We start from the raw sequence: 6,924 nt of genomic DNA, 5'->3' as shown, positions 1-6,924 counted from the left end.
GATTTGACCCCTAGCCTGGGAATCTCCACATGCCATGGGTGCGGCCCTAAAAAGACAAAAAAAATAAAGAAAGAACTAAAGTAAAAAATAAAAATAAAAATGAGAAAAGATCACCCACATCCAAGGAAATCAAAGGCCTGCCTAGAGCTGCCTACATTAAGTATTAAGAAGATGAATACACACTATGTGTTATGAAAATGTCTATTTTTTAAAGGAGAGAGAAACAAGATTAGAAATAAAGACATAGAATCCAGTATCAAAGAAAATATAGCTCAAAGAGAATTCTCTAAAATGCCTTCTCTATAAAACAACAATAAAAATACGAATTCTATAAAACATGAACTCAGAAACAAGATGAAATACAATGATATGAAAAGAGAGGCCTGTAATTCTATGTAAACAAAATAAAGACAGAAAGAATACTTAAACTAATAAATTCTCTTTCTTATATGCAATCTTACACACAAGAGTAAGAGACCCCTGCCTGGACCCTGATTTTCAGAGGACTGATGGTCTCACAAATTTCCCAAACATTCAAGAAAATAAACTTTAAAGAATGCACAGGCACCTCCAGGGCTGTTTGCTGGCACCATAAAATCCATAGCCCTAAACTCTGCTCTAGGTAGTGACAGCTCTCCACCCAGCAGAAATGTTTCTTCAAATGCATTGAAGAATGCCAAATGCATGAAGGTTTTTGTGACTCTGCCAACTTCCGAGATGGACACTGCTTGAGAATAAGAGCAGGGTTTGAGCTGAAATGTTTAGGAAAAATAAAGGACAAGTTAGTTTGTCAAGTATTTAGTCTCAGAAAGCTTGAATCCATTAGGTGCTTGTCTAACAAAGTAGACAAGCTTCCATTTGGTCCTTTCTCTTTGTGTCGAATTCACTGGTTTTGGAGATATTAAAAAATTAGGGTATTACTGTGAAAGGAAAATCAAAGTGGGGTCCGTATTGGGGCCAGGAGGCCACCGAGGAAAGAAAATCAAAAAGTGGGGTCCGAATTGGGGCCAATAGGCCACCGAGGAAGTGTGACGTAGGTTTCGGTATGGATGCAATCCGTCCTTTTGACCATTGTCCAAACGAACATCTGCCAGAAACTCAAGATACCCGTGGATTCATACCCTAAAATAACTTCTAACATCTACACATCAAGGACAAATATTTCCTCCCTTGTGTTAGACTATAGCCTCCTGGCTTTCGCCTTCCTAAGCCCTTCACTTTTTCTCTTCCCAGAAATGCTCCTTAGGTTTTACTCAAATCTGTGTCTCCCATATTGCAATTTTTAAAACCACACATTAACTTTTATTTTTTGCAGGCTTTTGCAGCTTTTTTTTTTTTTGGTTGACATTAAATAGTGTCAGATGTGGGCCTTCTGTGATTCTTTTTTCTTTTTTGGTTGACATTATTCACAGCTGTTGCTCATGGCAAAATGAGGCACATTTTAGGGTATTAAACAACTCATACATTGTTCTTAAGTGTGGACACACATGTATTAAAGATATGACAAAAGTGAAGCATGATCTAATTCTTTACGTTGGTAACTATGTGGACATTCAAACTGCAAATAGTTTTTCAATACAGAAAAAATTACTATGATTGTATTACATTTTTAAAATATTAAGGAGTCCTCGTTGTGGTGCAGAGGGTTAGGGATCTGGCGTTGCTGCAGCTGTGGAGCAGGTCACAGCTGTGGCTTAAATTCAGTCCCTGGCCCAGGAACTTCCATATGCCATGGGTGTGGCCAAGAAAAAAATTACATTAAAATGTCAACTTTAGGAGTTCCCTTCATGGCGCAGTGGAAACGAATCCGACTAGTGACCATAAGGTTGTGGGTTCCATCCCTGGCCTCGCTCAGTGGGTTAAGGATCCGGCGTTGCCGTGAGCTGTGGTGCAGGTTGCAGATGCGGCTCGGACCTGGTGTTGCTGTGGCTGTGGCATAGGCCAGCAGCTACAGCTCTGATTCCACCCCTTGCCTAGGAACCTCCATATACCGCGGGTTCCGCCCTAAAAAGACAAAAAAACAAACAAAAAAGTCAACTTTAATTTTGATTTAAAATTTTGATTTTCAAGTTATTGTAATTATTTTGTCTTTTAAAAGAGAAATTTCAATATTTTGGAAGAAAATAGAAATCTCTGAAACAACTTAAGTTTTTGGTTTTTTTTTTTTTTTTTTGTCTTTTGTCTTTTTTGTTGTTGTTGTTGTTGCTATTTCTTGGGCCGCTCCCGCGGCATATGGAGGTTCCCAGGCTAGGGGTCGAATCGGAGCTGTAGCCACCGGCCTACACCAGAGCCACAGCAACTCGGGATCCGAGCCACGTCTGCAACCTACACCACAGCTCACAGCAACGCCGGATCATTAACCCACTGAGCAAGGGCAGGGACCGAACCCGCAACCTCATGGTTCCTAGTCGGATTCGTTAACCACTGCGCCACGACGGGAACTCCTGAAACAACTTAAGTTTTTAAATTTTACATTTATTTTATGTTTGGATGCAAAATTATTTAACTTTTATTCAATCTGAGTACATTTTACTTTTTAATCCTTTAGATCTTTCCTATTCTAAGAAAACAAACTTGGGAAAATCTTCATTATACCAAGATAATTAATGATTTTGCTGAAATGAAGGAAAGAAAAATTAATTTTATAGAGTAGATAAAAATGTATGGGGAGTTTCTGTTGTGGTTCAGCAGGTTAAGAACCAGACTAGTATCCATAAGGACGTGGGTTCAATCCCTAGCCTCCCTCAGTGGGTTAAGGATCCCGCATCACTGCAAGCTACAGTGTAGGTCTCAGACAAAGCTAGGATCTGGCATGGCTGTGGCTGTGGTGTAGGCCAGCAGCTGCAGCTCCAATTCGACCCCTAGCCCAGGAACTTCCATATGCCACAGGCGCAGCCATAAAAAGAAAAAGGGAAAAAAATGTATGAACTAGGAAGGTCTTTATTTCAGTACTCATCTGAATATTGATTCCCCAGAAATAGAACATGCAAATGGGCCCAATAATAATTACCTTCATCATCTTTGATGTTTTGCCAAGCCTCTGTCATGTAAAAAGCACATAAAACCATACAACCATGAAACCATGAAATGTGTGGCTTTTACACACATTTTCGATTTTTCCAGTTTGAAAGTATATTTGCCAAGTGTAAAGGAAGAAAAACTTTCTTCCCTCTTCCCGTCTTAGATTCCCTGGCTGGGGCCCCATAAATTAGACTGATGAAAAAGACAGATTTACAAGGGAAAAACAGAGGCTTCTTAACATGTACAAAGTACACACACATGGGAGCAGTCAGAGATGAGCAGCACCGAGGAGTGGTTAGAACTTGGGCTTATGCAGCATCTTAGCAAAGAGGCACGATCTTGTAGAGAAATGGCAAGATGAAGGAAAGGGACTGAGCTTCCAGGGGCAGCAAATGGTGGGAAGGTAAATACCCGAGGAGCTGATGGGAGATAAGGGCTAGACTGAGTGAGTTTATTATATAGATTCCTCTGATGCCGTCTCTGGGCTGATAAAAGGGTTCTGGCCCTCCTGGTAGAGAGAGATCTCACAGCTGGTGGGTCTTCGAGGGTCTGCTCTGTGAACCCAGCTCTGCTCATGGAAGGTCCCTGGGTCCAGAAGCAGGGAGGGTGTAGAAGGGCTTCACTTTGGCCCCGCGTCCAAGCATATTCTCCAGTCCGACTTTGTCAGAGAGTCCTGAACCTTGGGGGGCTTGGGCCCCTGCCTGAAGCCCCCATTTGTTTGTTTTTTCTAGCCGCATCTATGCGTGTGGATGTGTCCAGAACCAGGGATCACATCTGAGCTATAGCTGTGACCTCTGCTGAGGCTGCAGCAACACCAAATCCTTAACCCATTGTGCCAGGCCAGGGATCAAAACGTCACCGACATGAAACAACATCAGATCATTAACCCACTTTGTCACAGTGAAGCCTTAATTTATGAGGCTTCTTTTCATTTGGCCTTTAGATCCCTGTATTTAGTCTCTCCATTCGTTAGGCTCTTGTAAGAATAAGAGACAGAAACCTCACTCGGTTTAAACAAAAGCAGTTGGTTGGTTTATATAAATAAGAGTGTCCATTTCTGAGCTAGAACCAGAGCATCTCTCTTCATCTTTTAGGTCTACTTTCTCCATAACAGCTTTGGCCTCAGGCCATGAAGTAGCCCCCAGACCTCGAGGTTCAAAAATCTATGGATGGATATCCCAATAAAATAAGAACTTTTTCCAATAACTCCTAGGAAAATCCCAGAATTGAAGCTCACTGACTCTGATTGTGTGACGTGCTCGTGCCTGGGGCCTGGAAGGAGACGGACCCACCCAAACCGCATGGACTAGGAATAGGAAAGAGGGGCTCCCAGTGGAAAACCAGAATGCTGGGACCAAAGGGAAGGTGTATCTGATCACCCTCCATCTTTGATCCAGTTCTTTATCCTCTGGGTGATGTCTGATCACCCTGGCCTGCCTTTGGCAAGAGTCTTGTTGGTTGGTTTAGCCGGAATCCTCCTTACTGCTGATGTTTTCTCTTGGTAATTCCCCATCCACTGCCCCCCACCCAGCTCCTTGGCTCTAAGTTCCCACCTGCCCCTGCTATATTCGGAAATGAGCCCAATCTCTCTCCCCACTGCGGTGTTTCAGCACAGTGTTCCCCATACCTAACAAACTAGTGCATCCCTTGAATCAAGCCCTCCTTACTGTGCTTTAACAAGTGGCTGAATAATTTTTTCTTTAACCAGGGGTATATTGCATATGTCCACGCAACGACATGCAAGAATGTTCACAATGGCCTTATTCATAACAGCCAAAAACTGGCGACAAATGAAATGCCATCAACAGGAGGATGGGCAACCAAATTGTGGCACAGTGATACAATGCAATGCTATTCAACACTAAAGAGGAACTAATTACAGATAAACAACAGGGGTGAATCTCACGGCTATTGCATTGAAGGCAGACACGAGGCAGAAGGAAGTCAGACAAAAGGCAATGTTTATTGTATGACTGCATTTATAGGAAGTTCAAGAACAAACCAAACTAATCTGTGGTGACTGAAATCAGAAAATGGTTGGAGTTCCCATCGTGGCTCAGCGGGTTAACGAATCCGACTAAGAACCATGAGGTTGCGGGTTCGATCCCTGGCCTTGCTCAGTGGGTTAAGGATCCAGCGTTGCTGTGAGCTGTGGTGTAGGTCGCAGACGCGGCTCCGATCCTGCGTTGCTGTGGCTCTGGTGCAGGCCGGCGGCTACAGCTCCCATTCGACTCCTAACCTCCATATGCCAAGGAAGCGGCCCAAGAAATGGCAAAAAAAGACAAAAAAAAAAAAAAAAAGACAAAAAAGAAAATGGTTGTCTTTTGAGAAGCAGGCAGATTATCTAAAAAACTGGAAAGGGGCACACTAGAGCTTTTCTGGAGTGATGGATGTATTCTATATTTTGTTTGGGTAGTGGTTATATGAGGTATACAATCAAAAATCATCAAACTGAACTAAGATCTGTGCATTTTTATTACATGTAAGTTATACCTCAACCTCAAAAAGCTACAAACGGCTTTCATTAAATAAAGTCTGTGCCATAGTTTATTTAACCATTCCTCTAATGTTGGAATTTGTGTCTTCCATCTTTTCACAATCATAAATTACAATACAGTGAATATCTTTGTGCATGTATTAGGTTGATCCCTATGAAATTAAAAATCTTCAACATTTTGATCTATCAAAATGACAAGTTCATATAGTCCAATCTAGTAGAGTTTTAAAAAAATATTTTGTATTATTCCCTTAGGTTAAATTTTCAGAGTTGGGTGACTTAAGCAAATTTTATGAACATAAAACACTGTTGAAGCATATTGCTAAATTGTTTCCTATCAGTTCTAAGGATGTATAACTCCTACTAACCCCTTCTGAAAGTGTCTACTTGGGCCTTTAATGTTTTTAATTCTTAATATTTTGATAGCCACTTACATCACTTCCATAACCATATGCCCTCTCTTCTTACCAGCACTTTATAGCTCTGTCTCTTCTTCTTGTCATGTATTTTACATATACAGGTGTGTAAGAAAACAGCGCTCTTGGAGTTCCCGTCGTGGCACAGTGGTTAACGAATCCGACTAGGAACCATGAGGTTGCGGGTTCGGTCCCTGCCCTTGCTCAGTGGGTTGACGATCCGGCGTTGCTGTGAGCTGTGGTGTAGGTTGCAGACGCGGCTCCGTTCCCGAGTTGCTGTGTCTCTGGCATAGGCTGGTGGCTACAGCTCCGATTGAACCCCTTGCCTGGGAACCTCCATATGCCGCGGGAGCGGCCCAAGAAATAGCAAAAAAAAAAAAAAAAAAAAAAAAAAAAAGGGCTCCTTTTATTTTTTATTTTTGTATCTTCTAGGTCGGTGCCTTGAGCACTGCATTCATTCATTCAAGAAACACTGCTGAATTCACACAATGGACCAATATTGGAGATAGGTGCGATAGGCATTCAAAAAGTTCACTGACCTGAACGCCCCTGGAATCAGATATCCTTTTATACCAGCAGGTCTCACTGACCACTCAAGCTCCTACGTTTGAAATTCTCAGATGGAAACTTTCTCACTTCTATGACGCACTCATCAAGCTGAAAGTTTAGCTTTAAATGTGTTGAATATGTAACGGCTATACCTTCTAACAATTCTTTAAAATACACCCGGCTAACAATTCTTTAAAACGCACCCCAGCGCCACACTTTGGGGAACTTTGGACTAGGAAAACCTAGGGCAGCCTGGTGGTGCTCGGACTTGGGATTCTGAAAAGCACCAGGGTAATTAATGGCTTTATAAGGACATCGGTGTACTGAATATGCAAATCGTGGCAATACCGAGGTCATCCAGTTCCGGGAGAGCCCACCGCCACCTCCTGGTCCTCCGGGTTGCCGGACTGGAACTCGCTGGGACTGGGACGCGCCTTTTTC

The sequence above is a fragment of the Sus scrofa genome, chromosome 7 (genome assembly GCF_054392235.1).
Source record: "Sus scrofa isolate SSC_HxYL_T2T_F1_AM1 chromosome 7, Sscrofa_HxYL_maternal_Yorkshire_Landrace_v2.0, whole genome shotgun sequence".
NCBI classification, from domain to species: Eukaryota; Metazoa; Chordata; class Mammalia; order Artiodactyla; family Suidae; genus Sus; species Sus scrofa.
The sequence above is the reverse complement of the archived record's forward strand: the minus strand, read 5'-3'. Positions refer to the sequence as shown.